Raw genomic sequence first — 23,172 nt, forward strand, 5'->3', positions numbered from 1 at the left:
GTGCTGTGTGTGTCAGGGGCCCTCTGAACTCTGCAATCCCACCGTTCAGGAGAGTGGAGAGAAAACACCAAAGATACCCTCAGTCATAAATCTACCTCCCCCTCCTCCCCACTCCGTCTGTCCCACTGGGTAAGGTAATTCTTTCCTCCAGGACTTTTTCATCTTTTCTCCGTCTTTCTCTCCATCTATTCCTTCCCTTTCTGCCCGTCTGCTCTTTCGCTCTGCAATTCCCACTCTGTCACTCTGTGTCTGTGTGCTTAGCGGCCTTGTGTCATTATTATGGGCCAATTTGTGTCAATGCTAACATCCCATTCATCATGGGGGGAATGGTTTCCGCCAGGACTCGGGGGGCTCGCATACCTCACCTCTCACATTTTCACCATGGTGGCATCCGCTCCGCTATGGGGGTCAGAGGTCAGAGTTCCAGACCTCCTGAGTGATCACTGACTTCTCCGACTTCTCTGCTTACCCCCCCCCATCCCCCACCCTCAGTGCCCCCGATCCTCCTCCCCCAATCAGTCCCGCTCCCGGTGCTTCCAGCTCGCTTACATTTCCAGGTCTTCCCCCCTCCTTCACTTGATCGGTTGTTCTCATGCTCTCCTGCGGTGCACTTCATCTCTGCCTTAAATCTCTTTCTGTCTCATTTCTTCCTTCGTTTTTTTCTCACTTTCACTGTGATTTTACACCAGCGACCCAACCCCGACTCCTACCCTCTGGGAGTGTGGAACCAAAAAGCCAAATCGAGTTTGATCCATTGTTACTTGTCTCATTATCCTGATGTTTCTACAGAGCCGTCTGCACCATGCTCCATACATTATGCTCCTTTTCCCAAGCCTTATCCCACCCACCCACCAACCCTCTGCAACCCAACCCCCTATCACATCAATGGCTGACAGCCCTTACGCTCACTAAAACCCCTGCATGTGGGTCGATGGTTTATTTCTTATGAATGAAGGGCCCAAACGAAAGTGCATTCCTGTCTCAACTCTGAGAGGAAGCAGCTGGCTGTTTGGTGAGTTCAGGTCAGATGTCGGTGTTTTACATCCACGTCCTACACAGGGGAATATGATTAAGTGCAGAGCAGAGAAAAGAGGAAGAAGTAGAGAACCACCGAACAAGAAGAACATCAACAACAAAAATAAAAATGGGGCCCAGGAGGGCGATGTGCAGAGAATCGCTGTGGAAATGCTGCTACACCACCTCAGGTTGCTCCTCCTGTGAACTGCAAGCCGGAACAAAGGAGGAATTGAAGTTGATGTGAAGGTGAGAGGTCAGAACGCAGCTAATATCTGCTGTGATGGTTTGGGCTTCTTTATCTCAAACAAGTCTCACATGTCTGTGTCAAAGCCATCCCATGGACGATTTTTGTTCCTATTTTCAGAGCACGGCAAACGCATTAAGATGTGCGCAGTTGACCCACTTGTTTACATTCGGAAAAAAAAAAAAAGTTTGCGAGTTAAGACCTTTCCTGCTATGGCCTGAAAATAAGCAGCTGAGCTGAAAGGATCCTTGTTGTTGTGAAGTTTCCCTTGCTTGTTTAGAGATGGTATTTGCTGTAAATCTGTGCAGTGAGAGCTTGGCTCCGGTGTGTCGCAGGCTGCCAGACGGAGGCAGGCATGGGGAAGGAAGGCATGTGGGGCACGCAAGTCCGTCTCCATTTCTCTCTCTGCCAGCTCCTAATTATGCTCAATTACACCTTTAACACAAGTGGGCCGCTGTGGACATTTCTCAGGGTGTGAGGTCAAGCATTTCCTGTGTCTGTGAATGACCCAACGTCAGGGGAATTGTCTTGCATGGGCCTCCCTCTCTCTCTCTCCCTCCATCATTCACTCTCTCCGTCTTTTTTGACCCCTCCTCCACTAAGCCCCGATGCCAGACCTCCACCATTCACCAATGAGTCAGATAGTTGGGGCTTAACCCCTGTGACTTGTGAGGGCTCTCTTCTCTCAAACACAAACAAACAGGAAAAGGCATGCACACCCTGACTACCTCACGTACACACACGCACAGGCGCACACGCACGCTCATGCATGCAAACAGAACTCGCATAAATATCAGCATCTCGGAACACAAAAACTCAATGACGAGCGAAACTCAAATTCCATTCGATTTCGTTGTACGTTTCTGGCAACACAATTAAGTATCATATTCTGTATCCGGTTTGCCACTCGATCCTCTCCAGCTGGAGTTTTTTCTGTTTCCTGATGGTCCAGTTCAGTTCTTAACCTTTCCATTGTCAACAAAACACCATAAGGTGGTTTTCGGTGCGGGCTTGAATGTTAATTACAGATTCGATCTAATCTTATCTAATCTAATTGACTGCGTGAGTGTGTTTGAGCGCGCCAACGTGTGTGAGTCACAGCCTCAGAAGAAACAGCAAACCGCCTCACAATGGTGGTGTACCAACAGGTTGGGTTCCCACACCCAGCAGGAAAATAAATACTCCATAATCACCGCCTATCAAAACAGGCACCGTACGCAGGGTGAAGCGAAAATGGCGCATTCCATGGGAAATCCATAGCGAGCACGTACATGCTCGCTCCTCTGCACTGACATTTCAGAGGCACAAGGGAGAGATTAGAGGCACATATGGGAGGGCCACAAAACCAGGATGAAAGATGGCTGAGGGAGATGGGGGTTAGGCCCCCTATTTTTATATGATGAATCGACAGTTAAAGTGACACCACAATGATTGAAGATAAAATCTGCAAGTGGCTCGAGTGAGCAGACTGGACTTAGTTGGATGACTTATTTCACATAAAAGATTTGGAAATTCCAAAACCCCACTGTTAGTCCGGGTGTATGTAGGAGGTGACAGTTTTGTAACATGTATCAAATCACAGTTTTGTGATATGTTTTAGCTCAGTGGCCCAAAATAAAACCCAAATGGGTCTCTTTTCAAAATACGATAGTGGGAGTAAGAGATTTGAGGCATTTATATGGTGAATGAAATGCCTCACTGGCAAGAGGATGTATGTATTGAACATCTTTAAAACCACCCATCTGCCCACCCACCACCCCACACAGTCCTGCAAGCCACCACGCTGTGGATACAGTTACTGCAATGACCTAGCATTTCACTCTGCCAAGAAGACAGGAGTGGAAACAAATATGAGAAAAAAAAAATCCTCGGAGAAAAAAAAAAATGGAAGGATTTTTTTTTTTTCTTAAATGCTGAGTAGAGGAGTTTGGTTATTATTGGAGGTGGGGAAAAATGAAAGAGGTCATTGATGACAAAGAGCCAAAATATGAGGAAACCACACTTGTGTCTGAAACAGGCAGTGGGAACAAGTCTTAGTCTCAGCTGTTGTTCCAAGCCACACATTTATCACACAGGCACTTCCCCAGCAAGAAAAGAGCCTCAGAGGCAGCCACGGAGGCGTGCGGACTTGCTCAAGTGACTAGATGACCCTGAATACCAGAGAGTGGCAGGTCTGCGGGATGAAAGGAGACCTTGTCTTGGCCTCTGTCTGTCGATGTGACTTTAAGTGCTGTCCCACGTTAAGGTAGAGTGAGCCTTTTAGAGAGAGACAAACTGCCTCGCAAATATTTGTGCGCTGGATCCACATTGTGGGCCATACGAAGAAGAGGAAAGCTGAACTGGGTGGAATATGGCCTAAAGCTATTAAACACACTGCTTTCTCCTCCTTCACATTCTTCACCTTGGAAAAAATGAACAGGATCGAGAAGGTGGAAGGAGTGGGTGAGAGAGAGAGACAGAGAGAGAGAGAGGGAGTCGAGTCCAACCTCCACTATACTAAAGAGCATTGTATGTAGCACTTCACAGAGCTAACGATTATAGGAAAGCTTTTCCAGGTTTTGGCCATCTGTCACTTTTATGAACAGTGCGGTAGGAAATTGGGTCTTTGGGTTGTTTGGCCTGGGAATAATGAGCCACTGAAAATGATTGTTATAGATGACCTCTCGGCACTGCTCTCATATGGAGCCAATCGGGACGCAGCTCCAGAGGCCTCCTAACAATCAGGGATAAATCAATTGGATGTTACGGGTCAGGGGCAGGGGTTCTGCAGGAGGTAGGCCTGGGAACAAGGTAACAACGCGCTTCCTGCAAGGAGGAGGGCTCCACTCCGGGGTGTTTGTGAGAGAAAAAAGACCCTGCTCCAATCAGTGTGGCATCCAAAATGTGTTAATGCAAACCTGAAATCTTGAAAGGCACTGCGTAAATGGACTGAGAAGCCCATTTGAGGATGAAGTTAGGTAAAGGTAAACAAACAAAGGCTTATGGGAAAAAAGGAAAATGGAGGAATGGAGGGAATGATGCAGGATGGATGGGGGCAGGGGGGTAAGAAAAGAGGAGAGAGAGAGAGGAAGAGGTGTGTATTCCAAAAAGCCTATCAGTCGTAACGCCAAGCCCTCTTCGGATGCCCCTCAGACAAAACAGACAAAACACCCGATAAGGTTGAATGTGAGAGACATTCCTCAGCTGAATGTGTGTGTGCCGATGAGGGCACGTTGTGTGGTCAACAGTGCCTACAAAACTGATACCGAAAAATCCCCAGAGAGTTTGCAGCAAAATGTCACACAGGTAGGTAACCCCGTGTCAACAGATGGTTAAATTATGATTTCAAAAGTCTTTATGTACTAAAGGCATGCAATGCATGCCACTAAAGCTGTTTCATTCTTATTTGTAGAAAAAAATATTGATATATTTCAAAAACATTATAAAGGAGTAAAATTTACACAAGAACGATAATTTCATTTTTTACTCATTATGTCACGCACCATTAAACCTTTGATTTGATATTCATCATTTCTGAGGTAGAGCAGACTTTAAGCCACTAATTAGCTGTGATACAATTAGAAATTCAAATCAGAAATTCAGTTACTTATCACAGCTGGAGGTACTGGGAGGCTCTTTTAATCTGGGCCCTGCTGCAGCTTTGTCTTATCTACATTCTATAGTTAGCTTGCAATGTAATGTTAGCCACTAGTAAGCCCACATTCAGCGAACCCCTTACTTTAGCTGAGAGTTGGCTAAAGTCAAGCTAGCTGGTGATGCTCAGAAAACACCTCTAAACTATAGGATGACTGCTTGGTCAATGAAAATGTCTTGTTCAATGTATTTATATGAGTTGAATACACTGTAAAAGTTAAGTTGCATCTTAGAGTTAAAGGCGCCGTTGGTGGTTTGGTAGCAAGTCACATATTTAATTCAATCACATTTACCTGTGAGTAATAAGTAAAATGTTGGTAACGCTTTCTCTTACGGGCCTCGCATTGGTAAAAATGTAATAAGGCACTTATAAGATGCTTATTGACATTATTTAGACTATAAAAGTTCTATAATAGCATTAATAACATGTTTATTGTTAGGTTATAAGACATTAATGAGAAACTTTTGGATAGTTTCTCAGGATCTTAAGAAAGTTAATAAAAGCCTTCTAAGTTTACGTTTTATTGTTAGTTCACTGAGTTTAGCTAATTTACCTATAATGTCAGTTAATACGCTTTTTTGTTGCTTTATTAGGATTATACATACTTTATTATGAATTTCATAGCTGTTCTCTTGCAGATACTTAAGCAAGAAGAATGCCTTATTAAAGTTAATAAATCAGATGCAAAGGTTAATAAATCACCCCCTTTCTGTAGCCCCTTCTGGCCACCCCTCTGGTATATTTACTTGTTTTGTTGCTATGCTACTACTCCTCGAATTTCTTTCTATACTTTAAGGTTCTAAATAATAAAATATTCCCACATGGCAGAAAAAAGAGGCGAGTACACCAACAATGAGATACAGTTTCTGAAATACAGTGTGTTTTCACATTGGATTCATACTGTGACGTGTAACCATATATTATCCTAAAATCAAATCCAGAATTGCATGAATTTTTTAAATTTTAAATTTCCATTACAGCAACTTCTGAATAAATGGCTTCAAGGCCTCCATTTACTCCACGTAATTGTTTAAAACAAATCCTGTCAGAACAGCATTTAGAGACTTATTTAAAGGACAGTCGTACAACTGTCAAAATATACGATCACCCAGGGGGGCGTTTGAGGGTATTTGAAGATGATTGCAGATATTCCTAGCGTTACATCAGTTTTCAAAAGCAGACATCTGGTTGGTCCAGTTTCTTGGTCATATGTTAAGTCATGTTTGAAACCACCTAAGCAGTATTTGACTCTCAGTTAACTTCCTGACAGTTTGCTCCCCTGGGCTTTTTTTGCAAGCTAGGTACAAATGCCAGTATATCCACAGGACAGGTCATGCAAATGCGGAGGGAACAGAATGAGATATGTTTGAGCGCTTCATGTTTCTACAGGCCCCTTACTGTCCCTCATACCACCTGTCCAGGATCCATTTTATCTTGTATCTCATCTTTACCTGTCTCTGATCCCGAAGGCTTTCTTGACTCCCCGCAGCCTCTAGTGGACCTGTACTTGTTGCTCTACAGTAAAAATGTCATATCGAATGAAGAGGAGGTGACTACGTTTCATCTGGATGAAATGACAGAAAGAAAAGCAGATGATGAGACTACTTCTCTTCTCAGTATTCGTTTTTTTTCCTCACATGCTGCACTCCTGGGAAACAGCCCTGAGGAACCTTCCTGTCTTGTCTCCATCCCCACAGGAGGCATTCTGCAAGCTGCACACTCTCCAATCAGCTCGTATCAGAGAGGAGAGAATGAGAAGGTGTGTGTGTGTGTGTGTGAATATTTTAGTGACTTTGAATCCCCATAGTATGACGACGACTCACCCATAGTGTTTTAATCCCTGCTGCCCAAAGCATGCTGGGATAGGCCCCAGCCTGCTTCGACCGAAAGATGTATTAAGCAGGTAAAGAAAGTGAACTGATATTCAAGAGGAAGATAGATGAAAAAGGGTATTAAAAAAACCAATAAAAATAAAAATAAAACCTCTCAAACAATTCAATGCAACAGGCTTTGTTGGCATTAGGCGTATCAAGTTCCTCCCTCTTACTCTCTCCCTGTAGCCGGAGCCACAGTATGAGGTGCCACAATCACTCGCTACATGCAGACAGCTGCCCTGGCAAACTGTGGCAAGCAAGACAGTGTATGATGCAGCGGTAGAGGAAGTATTTAGGTCCTTTCCATCGTAAAATGTAGCAATATAGAATGCAAAAATACTCCAACAGAAGAAAAAGTCCTGTTTGAACAATCCCTCTGAAGTAAAAATACGTAATTATAGGGCTGCAACTAATGATTATTCTCATTGTTGATTATTTTCCTGATTTTAACGCTTTGTTTTTTTACAAAAGTACTAAGACTAAAAATGTGTACTATTTGTACTGCTTTGGTCCCTCTGACTGTTGTATACAGCATAATTAGATAATCAGTACTGAAGAATCAGTGTGTGAGCAGCATGCTGTGGTTGTAGCTGCTGGAGGTGGAGCTAGTCAGTTAACTGGAACAACTTTATAAACAGTTAACTAGGTTAGTCCAGTGGTTCCCGACATATGACTCCAAAGAGTCACCAGATAAATCGAATGGGCTGTGAGAGGATTAATGGATGAGCAAAGTCGAGAGACAAAGCTCTGACACTCGAATCTTCAGCATTTTTGTTGAAATATTGGATCATTGGAGCGTTTAGTGAATGGAAGACATGGGAGAAGTTTAGAGGGAAACATACTATATGGCGGAGGTGATCATTACTCATAGGCGCAGACTGAAATATGACACGACTACATTCTACTTTTTGTAAAGCATTAAAATCCAGACAGATTGGAAACCAGTTATAATCTAAAAAGAATATAGTAAAGTATAGTAAAAAATATACTTAAAATAGAAGTAGAAATGTAATAATCAAGTAGAAGTACGTTATTTTTCTCAGAAATGTAGAGGAGTTGAAGTAAGGCCACATAACATGGAAATACTAGACCCTCAAAAATTGCACAGTCCTTCGGTAAATGTACTTAATTACTTTTCACCACTGATATGAAGCGACTGGGATTACTTACCAGAATAATGGCAGGGATTCAGTCTTTAAAACTCATATTAATACACACCGGAGAAAAAACTAAACACATATTGCTGTTGTGCTTGCACAAAAACATTCTCTCTCTCTCACACACACACAGCTGGTCAGTACATAAAATAAAAGCAGAAACAAAAACCTCAACAACCTGTTGGCTGCTTTTCTTCTTCGGTACAGTTTGACCATGAATTGCCATTAGAGTCCACCGTATAACTCTGCCTGTCAACAGCCCATTGTAGTTTTCAGAAAGAGCCCATATGTTCAGTCCTGTTACCACTGTCATTCTGATGGACCCCTTTATAACACAGCCTAACGAGAAGCATTGTGACAATACAGAGAGGGGTTTCAGTGTGTGTACTGTACATCTGTGGTCTATAAAGTTTGTATGCATGGACAGGAAGACAGGAACAACATGTTGCTGTGGAAACAACAGTCCCACATGAAGTGGCTTGAAAACAATAACAGATGCACAGTCTGTTGGTTCAAGTTAGAGATTATAGATATTGTTTTCCAATACATGTGAGCATGTAGTTACACACACACACACACACACACACACACACACACACACACACACACACACACACACACACACACACGCCAGAAGCCACACAAAGAATAAAGGGCTGAGCATGTTCCCAGCACCAAACTGTGAGCCGTCTCCTCTGTAGCCGTGCGTGCACTGTCCAAACACTGTCGTGTTTTTTCTGTAGCTTGTAGAGATGTAACTGCTCTCCAAAGAGTGATAACACATCAAGCACATATGATCATATGAAAGGATCTTAAAGTTGACGGAGGCAGGAGAAGACATCTTCCTCACAGTAGCTGCATGTAGCCATTATCTAGCAAATGTTGTATTCTACTGTACCTGCTTTCCCGTTACGTCTTGTCTTTCTAAGTATCTTGGCTACCAGGTAGGAAGAGGAAAAGTGCAGCTCGGACCAAGCAGCCAGTCACCAACAGGCATCCTGGCTGTAGACAGCAATGTTTCAGATTGTGCAAATTGCAATTGCTGTGTCTTTCGGTTACATTATTGCAAAGGTATGTGGTTGCACATCTCTCTTGCAAAGCACAAGAACAATGTGGAGGGCTTAAAGTTGTCTGCAGTCTCAGGTGCACTCTGCTGGGACGGGTGTTGGGTCGACACTGAGGGGATCATCTCAACGTACATACGTCACCACTGAACTTGTAAAAGTTCTGCAGCCCTTGTATGAGAAACCCAATGTGGTTTTTGAGCACTGAAGCATGTAAACGTAGTCTAGTAATAACCCAGAATAATATTACAAACCTGGAAATAAGCATAATATGTCAGTTATGACAAAAGTTGAATTACATTTTTTTTCAATTTTACAGCAAAAGTCTCAACCAAATGGATATCAAACCCAGTTTTAATTTACTTGTTGTCCATTTTCTTTTTAAAAGTGTGCTGTTTGAACTTCTCCATTTGTTGTTCATGATGGTGTATATATGCACATTTGTTTTGGCAACAATTTTAATCTCACACACAATGCAGGGGCCAGCATGAATGTATTTCGTATAGCTGAGGTGACACCAAGTGAAATATTCACACGCTGCAGTGGATCTGCACCCTAAAACATGGCTAAGTAAAAGGAACAAGTGTTACCATAAAAAAGCCAAGAATGGCTGCCATAAATTACTCATGCATTGTTGTCTATTGGCTTTCATCATCAACACAAAAGAAAGATATATATAGATAGGAAGAGGTGGGAGATAGGAAGCCACAGGGAGAGCAAGAGAAAGTAAGCAGAGAAGAGGGGAAGGGGAACTCTGCACAAAGGAGAAGCCTGGATTAAGTCATGAGTGGCAAGCGACATAGGTTGGATTTTTAACGAGTGAGATCACATCCTCTTCCCTAAACAGAGGAGGAACTCATCCTTGGGTGGACAGGACGGCTGAGCTGAGCCCCGCCACTGTCTGTGAGTGCTCGTGTGTCTGTGTGTGTGTGTGTGTGTGTGTGTGTGTGTGCGCAACAAACGGGACATCCATTACCGAGCTGAGACAGTGGCATGCAGCCCTGGCCCCGCACACAGGAGGCTCCACACATGTCAGCAAGCTGCACATGGAGGGACACACAACCGGAGTGTGTTTGCGTGCGTGCATGTGTGTGTTTAGGTGATCCATGTAGGAGGTGGTGTGCGACCATGCATCTTATGTGCGTAGCCACGTTCCACATTACAGAATTTGTTGATGAGCCTGTGTATCTCCGCGTTACTCCTGAGATCAGCGACATTAATCACAGAGGGGTTAAAAGCCTCACTTGTGCTTCTTCTTCACGTAATTCCATTCACAGAGCAGGAGCGGTCATCCACTGTTTGTAATTTACATACATAGATCACTAGATAAGAATCATATTTTGACCTCAACACTCAATACCGTACCTGAACGCATCATGTGCAGACAGTGACGAAAGACTGAAGCTGCTGCTGCTGCTATCATGCTACGCTCAAAATTGGGACAATAATTCCGTCTCGTTAAGTGACATGGTGCTATCAAGCCATTTTTGTGAAAATGAACCGCACAAATAAATGGATATGTATAACTATAACTATGAGTCATATTAAGCGATAACCAATAATTTTGTTACAGCACTGTTAAGCCCCTGGGGTTTGTTGTTTACTTCGCTGAATGCAACACAGAGGCTGTAACTTTCCAAACTCAGTACTTCAGACTCATAATAACTGAAGCACTATAACTGGGCTGAAGTCAGGTGCAGACGTAAAAAAGAGAGCGCCTGTCAAGTTTGGGTTGTGGAAGTTAAAGACAGAGAAATGCGCTGTCTGCTATTCACCCTGTGTAGAACTTGTGTTACTTTCTACCTTGCAACCAGAATGGAAAAAAGTCAAAGAGATACTCAGCTGGAATATTTATAAAATCGCATAAATTGCTTCAAACTCCTCATAATGCGAGTCTCTGTCCCTGCAGAGACACCTGCAACATTTATATTTTTCATTGTTACCAAAGAAACTATCCATGCAAAATCCCCACATCCTATCCAGGTGACCTGTTCCTCCGTAACTCACGCTGGACCAGGACCAGTGAATCATGGTGGCAGTCTGCACAGCTGTGGGAAACACAGCCTGAACCGTCCTAAAAATTTACACTCATTCATAGATCAATCATCCAATGACAAAACCTTCCTGACGTGACTTTGTTCATCCAGTCAGGGTGCGCAGGGGAAGTCAAGTCAGCAGCGGCTCTGCTTCTACTGGAGATTTGGGAATTTTAAAAAACTGCAGACATTCCGAAATATCACTAAATAACATAGTTAAAAGTCTTTCCAGGAAAAAAAGGAGCTCAGTGTTCGCAGGTCTCCACGTCTATAAATCTCGTTTCTTGAGGGAATTCTATCGCAAGATTGGGCTGAAGGATGCCGGCTTGTTTCTTTAGATTTATGTGACGAACGCGGCCTCACTTTTTGTTATTGAAAAAGACACAAGTGTGGAGGCGCCGGAACACACCAGGAATGCAGGTCTAATCTTGATCCCTATCACATATGTTAGGTACCTATCCATTTCAGGATTGTGAATCATGCACATCGCATAAAAAGAAGGAACACACACGTATAGCCCTCATACCCCTACAAACTTGGAAAAAGCCTGGGTGTAAAAACATGAATAAAGCAGAAAATGACGATTTCCTTGTGTGCATATACTCATGTGAAAACAGTGTATTTAATGGTTACCTCATCAGTTTAATTCATTTTTGTGAATGTATGCTGAATGTGATGCCAGCGATCTCCCACACTCTTTTCCTTCCTTCCCATGCCCAACCAGACATGACCCTATATGTAGACTACAGGGTGCAGTAGTAAAAGCCTGGGCTTGGTGTGCTGAATGGAGATGGTGCACAGATGGAGATGTTCTCCCCGCTACAGCCACGACGCTACAAAGAAACAGAGAAAAAGGAAAGAGAGAGGAAGAGCTCGAGGAAGGAAGACTGCAAAAGAGAAATATATATAAAAAAAAAACATTTGCAGCTTGTTATGGGAATTTTTCTCCCTCGTGGAAACATTTCCTTCATGTCTTCAGCCGAGTAGCCTGTTATTCATCCCTCCACCTCTCTCCCCCTCACGCTCTCCACCCCCCCCAGCCTACCCTCCCTCCGCCCTCCTCCCCCCTCAACACCCCTCTCCAGACTGGGCTTTCACTTTGGGGGGCCCTCAGCTTCCCTCTCGGCTGACCAGGGAGCTTTCAAGGTACCCTGATGGATGCTAATGCCGGACTCTTTCAGATCGTTTTACAGCCGGAGCCTTTGATCTGCCAGCAGGCCTCTCTCCACGGGCTGCCTGTCCTGAGAAAATGTAAATCCCCGCCTTACAGACACCTGTAAAAAAAATACAGCAGAAAGGGGGACAGAAAAAGAAGTTACTCTAAAGAAAAAAAGGGGGGAAAGAAAAGATACAGTATTGTGACATTTGAAAAAAAGGGGGCATAGTTTAGATTGCGGCAGAGTGACAAAGAATGAGATGGAAATTGTGCGGAAATAAGAGCGAGTGGCAAAAAAAAGGGGACAGGACTGCAGAGAAAGGAGCGGAGAAACTGAGACATGGCAACCAACAAAGACGGAAAAGAGGAATGGCCACCACAAAACAGAGAGACAGAAGGGACACGGACGGAGGCAATAGAAAGAAAGGCTACAACGGCAAAAAAAAAAAAAAGAAAGAAGGAGAGTTCATCTAAAGACCCAGCATGGAAGACAGGAGGAGAATGGGTGGGCGAGAGAAAGCAAGATGGAAATAGTGGAGAAAAAGTTGCTAAAGGCAGAGACAGATGGACAATTTGACTCGGGAAGAAAGAGAAAGAAAGACAGAAAGCCAGCCCAGACAGACATATGAGGCCTGCTGAGCAGCTCAAGGGCGGATGTGTCTGTACGGTTGAAAATTTAGGAAGGAAGAAGTGAAAAAGAAAGTATGGTGAAGGGGACTCCAGTCAGCGGCGCCGGTGACAGCAGTGAAAGAGGCCTCCCTCACCAGCGGCAGGGCTCTCTGAATAGCGGGGGCTGCTGCTAGACAGCTGGGTGCAGCTGATCGGTGGACAGACTCTGTGGAAGAGCGCTTGTCTTCCTGCAGCCAGCTGCTGTGTCCAGAGGCCAGCAGTGACAGCACAAGGCTCAGAATTGATTACCAGAGCTGGCAGTTCAATGGGGTGGATGGAGTGCAGCGAGGTTGACTTCTCTGAAGTATGTGTGTGCACTGTACAGCAGCAGCAGCAGCAGAGCACAGCTGGCACTCACTGTATCCTCTTCTGAGAAAAAAAAAAAAAACAGAGGAGGGGAGAGAAGAGAGATTGCTATTATTGTGATCCTCCTTTCATTTTGTCTTCCTTTCTTCTGCTCTTTCAGCCACTTGCTATCATTTCTCTTCCCCTCTTCCCCCAGAGAACCGTGGAGGAAATGGCTGTCTTTGCACAGGAGATAAACTGCACTGAGAAGAAGTGCTCTTAAACTACAAAGCGTATATGAGTCTTGCTGTACAGACAGCTTATAGGTACAGAGCTGAACGCTCTAAGACATGAGGTTGCCTTGTATAGCCGGGGCTCTTCCTGTGTTAGGTGGTGCAAGCCCTGCGCCTGCAAATTTCTACGCTCTGAATCTGAGACTGACATATGAAAGAACTCTTGTGAGGTGAATCCGGCTCAACTCCTAATTCACTTTGTTGATTTTATTGCTTTATTAAATTCTGGGGGAAGAGGGGGAGTGGAGCGAATATCTCGAATGTTTCTGGAAATAAAAATTCCTCCACCTCCACTGGCATTGTCACAGCCTCTGATCAACACTTCCTTTTGTTTCCTCATACTCCTTCATGCTCTCGGCCGCGCACCCTGCTGCTCCCCGTCTCCCCTTCACCTTCCTGTTGTCCTATCAAAACAGGAATGATGTCATTCTCCTTGTAGCTCCGGATGGGAAGAAAACCTAGCACACAGTCTACAGTCCACAGCAGCAGCAGTAGCAGCAGCAGCGGCGGCAGCAGCAGCGGCGGCAGCGGCAGCAGCAGCAGCATCCTCCTGTCTGCATGTCTGTTCCTTGTCAGTCTGTCTGTCTGTTCGTCTGATCGGGCCACATCCGGCCATCCTGACTCCCCTGTGACTCCCCCAGGCCTCTGTGTCAGGAGGAAGGAAGGAAGGAAGGCCCTGCGGTCACACAGGAGGGAGGGTTTGGAGAAAGGGAGGGAGGAAGTGTGAAAGGGTGTCTTAGCTGGAGCTGATCCACTCCATTGGAGCCTCTCACTATAGAAGGGCTGTTTGGACAGGGACAAGGCCAAGCACAAGTGTGTGTGTCTGCGTGTGTGTACGCGTCTATGGCTGCGCACCAAGATCATCACAGAGAGGCAGAGAGTTGTGTTCTGTTGTATTTATTGATGGCTCCACTGAAAATATTCAGCATATAATCCCCGCTGGCTGCAAGCTAGCTGGGGACGTTAGGTGGTGTGTGCGTGTGTGTGCATGTGTGTGTGGTGTGTGACTCAGTGCTTCTGTTCATCAGAGAGTGACAGCTTACCTCAGTGGAAATTCAACTGAGTCATCATGTTCGGTGACTGCGCTGAACATGGAGGGTTTAGCACCTTCTCTCACTCCACATACTGTATATAAGCGCACGCACGTACGCATGTCAGCGCACAAACACTCACCCATTTTTGTGTGAGAAAAGTTGCGTGACACAGCGGCCTGGAGTGTCAGCTCACAGATTTTGCTTACTGTCATTTCCAAAGCCACATACGACGAGTGTCAATGTCGTCACGCCGTTTCTGCAGAGGGAAAAATCGAGGTGTAAAAGCTGTGTAGGGAGACGGTTAGCGCGAGAGAAGCGTGAGCATTTGCCAGCAATGGATCTCTTTTGCTTCTGGCTTTGTCGCTGGAGAGCAAGCAGGAATTAAGTGCATTGGAGAATGAGTTGGAAAAATACATTTCCTGGTGTGAGCAGAGGGGCGGCTGGGAGGAACACCGCCAGGCACAGAGGCAGTGAGACACCGCCACTGTCCGACACTTAGCCTCCCCACTGCTGCAGCCGCTGAGTCTGCTAACACAGACTGGTGTTACTGGTCTGATCCCTGGATGTTAGGGGAAGATATCGAGGAATGGTTGGCAGCTGTTGCCGAGGAGCCTTTCAGACAAAACTTGCCAGGGAAGTTGCAGGCGCACATGATATGAATCACTGTGTAAACACAAGTAACTGTCCGTTTAAATGTGTCGCTGGAAGGGAAAATCCAGGTGACGCAGCCTGGCACCAACTGCTTTTCATTAAAGCAACCATATTATACTCATTTTCAGGTTCATACTTTCATTTTGGGTTACTGCTAAAATAGGTTCACACGCTTTAATGCTCAAAAACGCATCCTTTTCATACTGTTCAGTGCTGCAGAACTGTATCTCTCCTCCATCTGAAACGCCCTGTTTTAGCCCCTGTCTCTTTCAGACCCCGTCCTCAAAACCCAGTTTGTTCCAGTTGGTCAGCTCAGACATGCCTGAGCCAGGACTGCTAACAGCAACAGAGCAGCTGCGCGAAATCAATTCTTACATGCCACTATAGCCGCTAGTCATATATTATGCAATCGTGGGATTTCGTGACATTGTGTGATGTCACAAAGTCACAGAATTAAAGGGGCGAGTGCTGACGAGGTGTTTCAAGAGCGGTGTCTTCTCATATATAAACACCACAGGAATGGGACAAAAAACAACAAAAAAGCATAGTAGGTCTCCTTTTTATTTTCAAGCTTAAACAAGAATTTATTACGCTTCAAGTGTGTGCATAGTGCATCAGTGAGAAAGAGAAAAACAGAGACAGTGAGACAACATTCTTTCCCTATGTTTAAAAAAGCTGCTGCCCCAGTATTGTCTGCCAGTTTCAGTTAAAAGTTAAACCATAAATCAACACATCACTTCCTGTATTGTGTCATTATTGTTTTGTTTGATTTATAATTTCTCTCCTTTTTTTTCTTCCTGTGTATTCAGCTGATAAGACTTAACAGCCGGGGCTTGAAAAGGCACACCCTTGCCTGCTCTTGTTCGCCTACTAAAAATAAGCGGTGAAGTAATGCGAAAAACACCGCTCTATTTACATTCTGGTAAGTAACAGCCTCGACACTGCCTGCCTGCCTGCCTGCAGTGTTGAATCTGGGCTAAATGACTGAGGGGAAATTTTGCTGCCTTTTTTTTTTTTTTCAGCTGGCCGAGGGACAGGGAGAAAATGGTGAGAAAGTGCAGATAGAGAGAAAGAGGCAGAAGTGAATAAGAAAAGCAGAAGCTTCAGAGAAATGACACAAGTGAAGTCGCCCTTATAAAAGACAGGGGAAATAAGAACAAACCAAATGATGGACATAAAAGGTAAAAAAAAAAAAAAAAAAAATGAAAGGGGAAAGGGGAAAGATATGTCAGAGATGCCAGTGAGAGATGAGTGGAGGAGACAGACTGCTGTCATCGCCATCAGACATGTGAGTGTGTTTGTGTGCGTTTGTACCGTGGCATCTCATTCCTCCCTAATAGCCAAAGGGAGGTGGTGGGCACAGATAACAGACACCACAGGGCGGACGGTGGATACAGATCTCGCTGGCTGAATTTATGAATGATTGGGATCAGAGGGGCACGTGGACGGATGTGTGCGCCCCGCTCAGGCCATCATCACGCATCCCCACTGACGACACGGCTGTCCTCAAACAGAGAGAGCGAGACGGAGACAGGCCAGAGACGTGATACCAAATGCCAAGAGGATCCACAATCACCCTCACTGTACTCAGCTGACGTGTCTTTATGACGTACAGATTCTTGAAGGAGGAAGCACATTTGATGATTTTTTTTTTCCCAGCAAACAGCAAAACAGCACATGGGTTGGTGAAACGGATTTAATGCATCGTATTAAATTCGAGAGCCCGCGTGATGGTTGTGACTAGGTTCGTCTTTGATTTTAATGCTTTCAAAATCGATGATGACAGCAGCAATTTCTCTTCTGCCTCAGCGCTTGAATGACAAAATGTGAATTGCAAAGCATGTAGTTAATCGGATTTGATCGTGGCCGCATCGTGCCGTCACATCCCTACACTTCTGGGTAACTTCCACACAGAGCTCTGGTTATCATTTCCATGGCTTATAAAGTTTTTGGGCAAATCATGCAGTAAGTGGCATCAAAGATTAACTTTAATGACAGCCTGTTTGACAATAAGATAAGGCTGAGCAGGCTATTGTTGTTTTGGACTGATATACAGTGGGTTACATGAATCCCTTCAAATGACACTAGTCCTGTCAGTCATGTATTAGTAACTCATGTATATGATTATGACATTGGAATCACACTTCTGCCAAGGCCTAACAATCCCCGTAAATTCAGTCAAGCCATATCCAATATCAAACTTGATATCCTGCATGACTTTTTAATATAAACCACCTGCTTAACCATCATTAAAGCTCACCTGATTTGGGATCCACATAAAATTTTACTCACTCACAGATTACAGCCACCTAAATACGCCTGATTTAGGTACATACATACATACATTACATACATTATTCTCTTAGAAAATTAGCTCAGGAGCGTCGAACTGACATGGGCTGTGGCTTAGCATGCTAACTTCAGTAGATTTTTGCAACAAAAAATATATATAGACATCATGATATGACAAGCTGTTATCTTTTCACATCCTGTTGATAACTGTGGTTGATCTTTAATGTTTTCAACTGAATTTGTGACTTTTTGAACCTTGACAAACAGTCCCTAGATATGTCCCTTTATCTAGATCAGCACCAAAAAGTGAATAGGGCCAAAACCCATCTCCATCCAAGTTTTGTGAAACTCTGATGACAAAACAAAGGGACACTTGTGAAAACACCCCTACTTGGTGGAGTTAGTCAGACTTGAAAACCTTTTCTTTATGTCCTCTTTCTTTCTTGTATCCCTAGAAAGTAAATCATTATTTCTATCAATAGTCTTGTGTCTTTTTGCAGCAGAGAATAGAATAATGTATTGCTGCATTTGGGACATTAAATCAAGGCAAAAGCATGGCTTTCTTTTAGAATTTTTTTTTTACTACAAATCTGGTGCCTTAAAGAAAGACAATGTGTGGAAACAGAGCTGCAAAACTGGAGGCCATTTCCATGTAGCATGAATATCTCTAACAATCTCCTTTTAGGCTGGAAACAATTTAGAAGGTCTTGGGTGAGTAAAACAATCACGCAACAAAGCCTTGATTAAGCCACTTAGGGACTGATGGAGGGCAAAATGGTTCGATGTGGATAACTAGATTTGGTTCTGTGCGCATAAAGTAGCTAACCTAAATTCATTCCACTGTTTCCACTTCATTAATGACTTCTCTGATATGTTAAATGAATGCAAAGTGATGGCAGGCATGGTAACCACAGCGAAGCGGCGTTGCACCCAACCAGCTGATGATGAAACAGAGCACGGACTTCATCACGTATTTTGCCACTGCTCACCCTTCCCTCGCCTCCCAAACCTCTGATGAGAAAAAAGAAGTAAAAGGAGCTTGTTTGCATCTTATCTGCAGGAAATAGCATTAGCCAAAATTGTACTCTTGGGTTAGGGCATGAAAGGGATGGCATGGCTGTGGCCATCATTAGTCCTGTCCCCCGACGTGCGGCCTGCCTCTGATCCGGAGCCAGGGCTGGGCAGGAAGGCAGAAGGTGGGCAGGAGAGAGTCGGCAGCCCCTGGGTGGGCTCGACCACTTGGGCCTCGCTAATGGGCCGGCAGCCATCAGCCTGGTATGTCGGTATGCAGGCCGCCACTGCTCGTGCCGACGTCAGGGGATTTTAAATCGGCTGGAGTAGACTATTGTGAAACAAGAGGGGCCACCCTGCCCACCTCTCTGCCACTATCACTGGCCATCCACTTCTCATCTTCCCATCTTCCCAGTGAAGTGAAGCCAACGGAGCAGAAACTGCAGTGAGTTAGTTCTGCTTGGTCTGGTCTAATCTCGATGCTTTTTGTGTCCATGTTTCCATGTTTCCTCCTTCTCAGAGGGAGCAAAACAGTCTTTCTCAGCTCCCTCACATCCCACAATGCCCCTGCACCGCTACCAATGAGAACTCAGCCTTTTTCCCAGCAGTTTCCACAACGACAGCTATTTTTCCCATGCTCTCCTTTCAGGGAACCTATTTGGGGCATTGAGGCTATCAAACCAGCTGAGAATGAAAAATAACTCTTTGAGAAGTCAAGAAAAAAAGAATCAATTGAATGGTTACAAGTCACTTCTCAATTTTAACCACACTATTGTTTCTAATTGCACACACGTCTTTGTAGAAGTCTTTAAAAAACTTGTTTTTTTAAACAACTCTCTCCCAGCACAGCTCTCCTTTCTCTCCAACAATATGCTGAAGTGTTATATGATGTTTCCTGTGCTTTCAGAAACAATGAGCTAATCAAAAAGCTGAGTGCCTGTATTTACAGCTCCTTTTGTGACCAGTGTGTCGGGGGTGAATGGCTCGTCTGGCCCCGAGGCAAACATACAACCTGCCATTGAGGATAACGGCCGTGTCAACGAGGGAGGCATATCACCTTTGCTCCCAGTATTTTACGACACAAGGCTCCAATGGTAACACAGCTCTGGGGCAGCGGGCAGCATCACAGCCCCGACAGCAAAAACTGTCAAAGACGCAGTGTCAAGTGTCTACTGATGGGACACTCAAGTGTCCCCCTTTGTACTGTAAAAAGGCTGTGATGTACAGTGAAGCACAGGGAGAAGAACAAAAACACGAAAGCGAGGGAATGTATATTCTATAAGAGCTCTTTGATGCTATAACAAGAGGTTCTCACAACGAGACGAGCAGGCTGTGACACCACAAGGCAGCACACTAGCAGGCTTATCAGAGGAGTACTATTAATACCAGTGAGACTTGTCCCCCTGTCCCCTGAGGGAGAACGATGGAGGAAGTCATCGATTCTTCCCACCATAATCTCTGGGAAGGACAGACCTTGCCTTTTCCCTTTTGGGTGACAAGGGTTATTATTCTAAAAATTTGAAAGGGCCCACACAAGGGCTATTTCTGTGCCTTGGTGATGGCGAGGCATTAGAGAGTCCGAGCGCGATCCACTGTAGCACTGAAAAACAGTCGTCGTTGAAGCAGCCTCCCCTTCCCAGGACTGTTTCTACATTTCATTTTAATCTTCGTAAGCTCAGCCGATCTGTCATAACACTATTTTTTTAAAGCTATCCTTGCAAGAAAAACAGTAGTAGCCATTTCTTAGAGTGCTGACGACCCACGATTACTAACAAGGACCTCCAGCGGTTGCATAATTTGTGAAAGTTGTCTCCCAGAAGCAAAGGTGGCAGTAGCATGATGTTGGTACAACTCTGTCAAACTGCAAAACAACTTGGCAAAGCAACCTCTTTTGGCTTGGCAGTGGCTTCTTTTAATCCTCGACCTTAAACCTTTTATTTTGTAATAAAGTACATTTTTGAGTCTCAGCACTTGTCAGTATTTGATAAGTTGCTTTTGTTTAATCCACAGATTTGCTTCAATACTGACAGCTCTAAAATCATTTTGATGTCTTTAATTCTGAGATTTTCCTCAGCATTTCGCCAGTTTGCCATTTCCAACTAACTGCTCCCCAAGCAGCGGTTCTTGACACATAACTCTGAAAAATCAGTGTATTTTGGTCTGTTTTTGCTAGTTTGGAGTAATTCTGAAGTTGCCTGCGGCACAATCCAGTCAGTAAAATGTTTGCTTGTCAAGACAGATAAGCAGAAAGAGAACAGACGGGCCAATATAAGGTCACACAGAAAATGGCACTGATAGATTTGGATGCCAGAGCAGCTGTCAGAGCAGGTCCTGATGGCAGAGACAGAGGGCTGGAGGACAAACTGCACAGTGGTTGTGACAGGATGAGGATGAGAGGAAGACAGACAGCATCTGTGTGTGTGTGTGTGTCTGTCGGTGTGTGTGTTTAAGTATCAATGCATGTGTGCTTTGTGTAGTAACACTCTTCCTTTGGCAGGCCCAACCACTACTGTAGGCCTGCCTGTGTGTGTGTGGGGGTGTGTGTAGATCTGGAGCAGTTAGAACAGCAGTAAAGCAGATGTTTCCTCTGTTTGGCTCTAGAACATGAACACGAAGAAAAACAAGGGCCTGACCCAGAGGACAGGATCTCACTGATGACACCTACAGTAACAGGTTGAAACTATGATCGTTAGATAAAGAAGCTCACACTGAAGAAGCAATCACAAGGTTTGATGTCTTATTGAATCTACTTACTGGCGGCGTTGCCAGATATTGCGAGAGAAACGAGCAACCAGGTCTATGGAAACAAACTAGGCATTTTCCTTTCATGAGATAACATAGGCGCAAGCCGAAAAAAGCAACTACACTTTACAACCGAGCCCCAAAAACACAACATGAGACAGCCAATGTTTGTCACTTTGTGGATAAACAAGCTCAGCGCTGCTTATAATCAGCAGACTTGGCAACCCTGCGTAAAGGGGCTTTATGTAATAATTTGTAGCAATCTACATCTATCGGTCAACTTGTATTAGCCATATGTGAGCAAATTTGTAGTGTGACATGAAAAGACCCCCACTGTACATCAACCGTGGTGTGCATTTTGAGCATTTAAGACGATCAAGAATGAATGTAGAATCCCTTCGTTCATACAATTAACCTGCCAGCGACAGTAACACTGAAGGAATATGGGTGTGAGAGTGACTGATGGAGCGAAGAGGTCCACTGAGCTCCATCTCTGTCCAACTCGTCCCAGTTTTGGTCAGCTGTGAGGAGCAAAGCAGCTGCACTGCGCTAATCCTAACAGGCAAACGCTGTGAACACAAGTGCTCTGCTGCTGCCGCCTCTGCCGAGCAGCGAACCACATGTCAAAAGTGTCGAGTCACACCGAGAGCAGCCACTTGACCCAGGAATGCTGTTTCACACTGGACAACACTGTACGATTTTTCCCTCGCAGCCTGCGGCCAATTAGCGTTGCGAAAGTGCACGCTGAGGTACAGCGTGGAAGGAGCAATGCAGTGGTGGAATGTAACTAAGTACATTTACTCAAGTGCAACACACATTAAGCAAGCATTTGAGGTACTTTTTCCATTTTATGTTACTTTATAGTCTCTCTGCACGGATCTCAACCTTAAACAATTTCAGAAGTCAAATGCATCGAATTACAGTGGAAGTTTATGGAAGGTGAGTGGCTCTGTGAATGATCACTTATTTGTGTCTAATGAAACACAACCAACCCTGCGTGTGCCTCTGCGCGTACATCTGTCGAGAAATACTAGTGCAACAGGCAACAACACCAACCAATTCAATGTATGCAAAACTATTGCATAATTACCAAACCATCAGGTATTTAATAACATTAATTAATGAAAGGCCTGTGCCGACATGCCCGTACCAACTGTTTCAGCATTTGCTGTGTTGGCCTGAATGTAAGACTTGTAAATACATTGTTGTCTCCTCTGAAGGAGATATAACATGCCAAGAAAAGACGGGGAATGAGTTAAGTTTTAATCAAACAGTCCCTCCTTTCGTCCTTTTTGCCTCTTATTGTTGTGTTTTCTCTTCCTCATGCTGCCATGAGAGATGATAATGGGTTTTTCGTGGTTTACACTGTTTAATGGATACTCTGTTTGAAACTGAAATATAATTTGGCTGATCGTGTTTTCTGTATTATAAAGGACAGCAGTTTTTATAGATTTGGCTTGTTATTGATTTATGCATTACATTTTTGTTTGAATGCGATTACACATATTTTGGAAATAAATATTCAGTTAACTATTTGGTTTATTTGGAGTGCTTCTTATCCTCACAAAGTCAAAACGAAGTGTTGGTAAAGGAGGGGGGGTTGTCATAAAACCATGGTTGTCTCTTTCTCTCTCGTAGCATGTTAAATATAACATCATGATAACATATTACTTTGGTAAAAGCCAAGTAATTGGTAAAATAATAGTACTTGTGTAAAAGAATCAAAGTGTCTGATATTCAGTGTATCAAATAATAAAGTAAAAGTAAATTATACATATATTTTCATGTTTTTAAAAGAAGCATTACTTTGGTAAAAGTAAAAGTAATCTATATGAATAGGACTCAAGTAAAAGTCTGAAAATATCTGATATTGAATGTACTTCAAAGTAATTTTCTGGCAAACCATGTACTTAAGTATCAAGAGTACAAGTAAAAGCCAGTAATAAACCCTGTATATTTCCATGTATTTACATTTACTAAAACTGATCACTGAACTTATTAAACAAACATAGT

At 44.0% G+C, this 23,172-nt stretch overlaps 1 long non-coding RNA gene across 2 annotated transcripts in view; it reads right to left on the reverse strand.

Moving 5' to 3' along the window:
* Window positions 1-12,117: 12,117 nt before the first annotated feature.
* LOC119023888 overlaps window positions 12,118-23,172 on the reverse strand; it is a 109,389-nt gene continuing 98,334 nt past the window's right edge. Inside the window, exons 4-5 of one of the 2 annotated variants that reach the window (XR_005076361.1) lie at window positions 12,947-13,217; window positions 12,118-12,300 (exon numbers count right to left, since the gene is read on the reverse strand). This is a non-coding gene — a long non-coding RNA (uncharacterized LOC119023888). Of the gene's footprint in view, window positions 12,301-12,946; window positions 13,221-23,172 lie in introns of both variants that reach the window. The other variant, XR_005076360.1, reaches the window with a different exon arrangement.

This window comes from Acanthopagrus latus, chromosome 8 (genome assembly GCF_904848185.1).
Source record: "Acanthopagrus latus isolate v.2019 chromosome 8, fAcaLat1.1, whole genome shotgun sequence".
NCBI classification, from domain to species: domain Eukaryota; kingdom Metazoa; phylum Chordata; class Actinopteri; order Spariformes; family Sparidae; genus Acanthopagrus; species Acanthopagrus latus.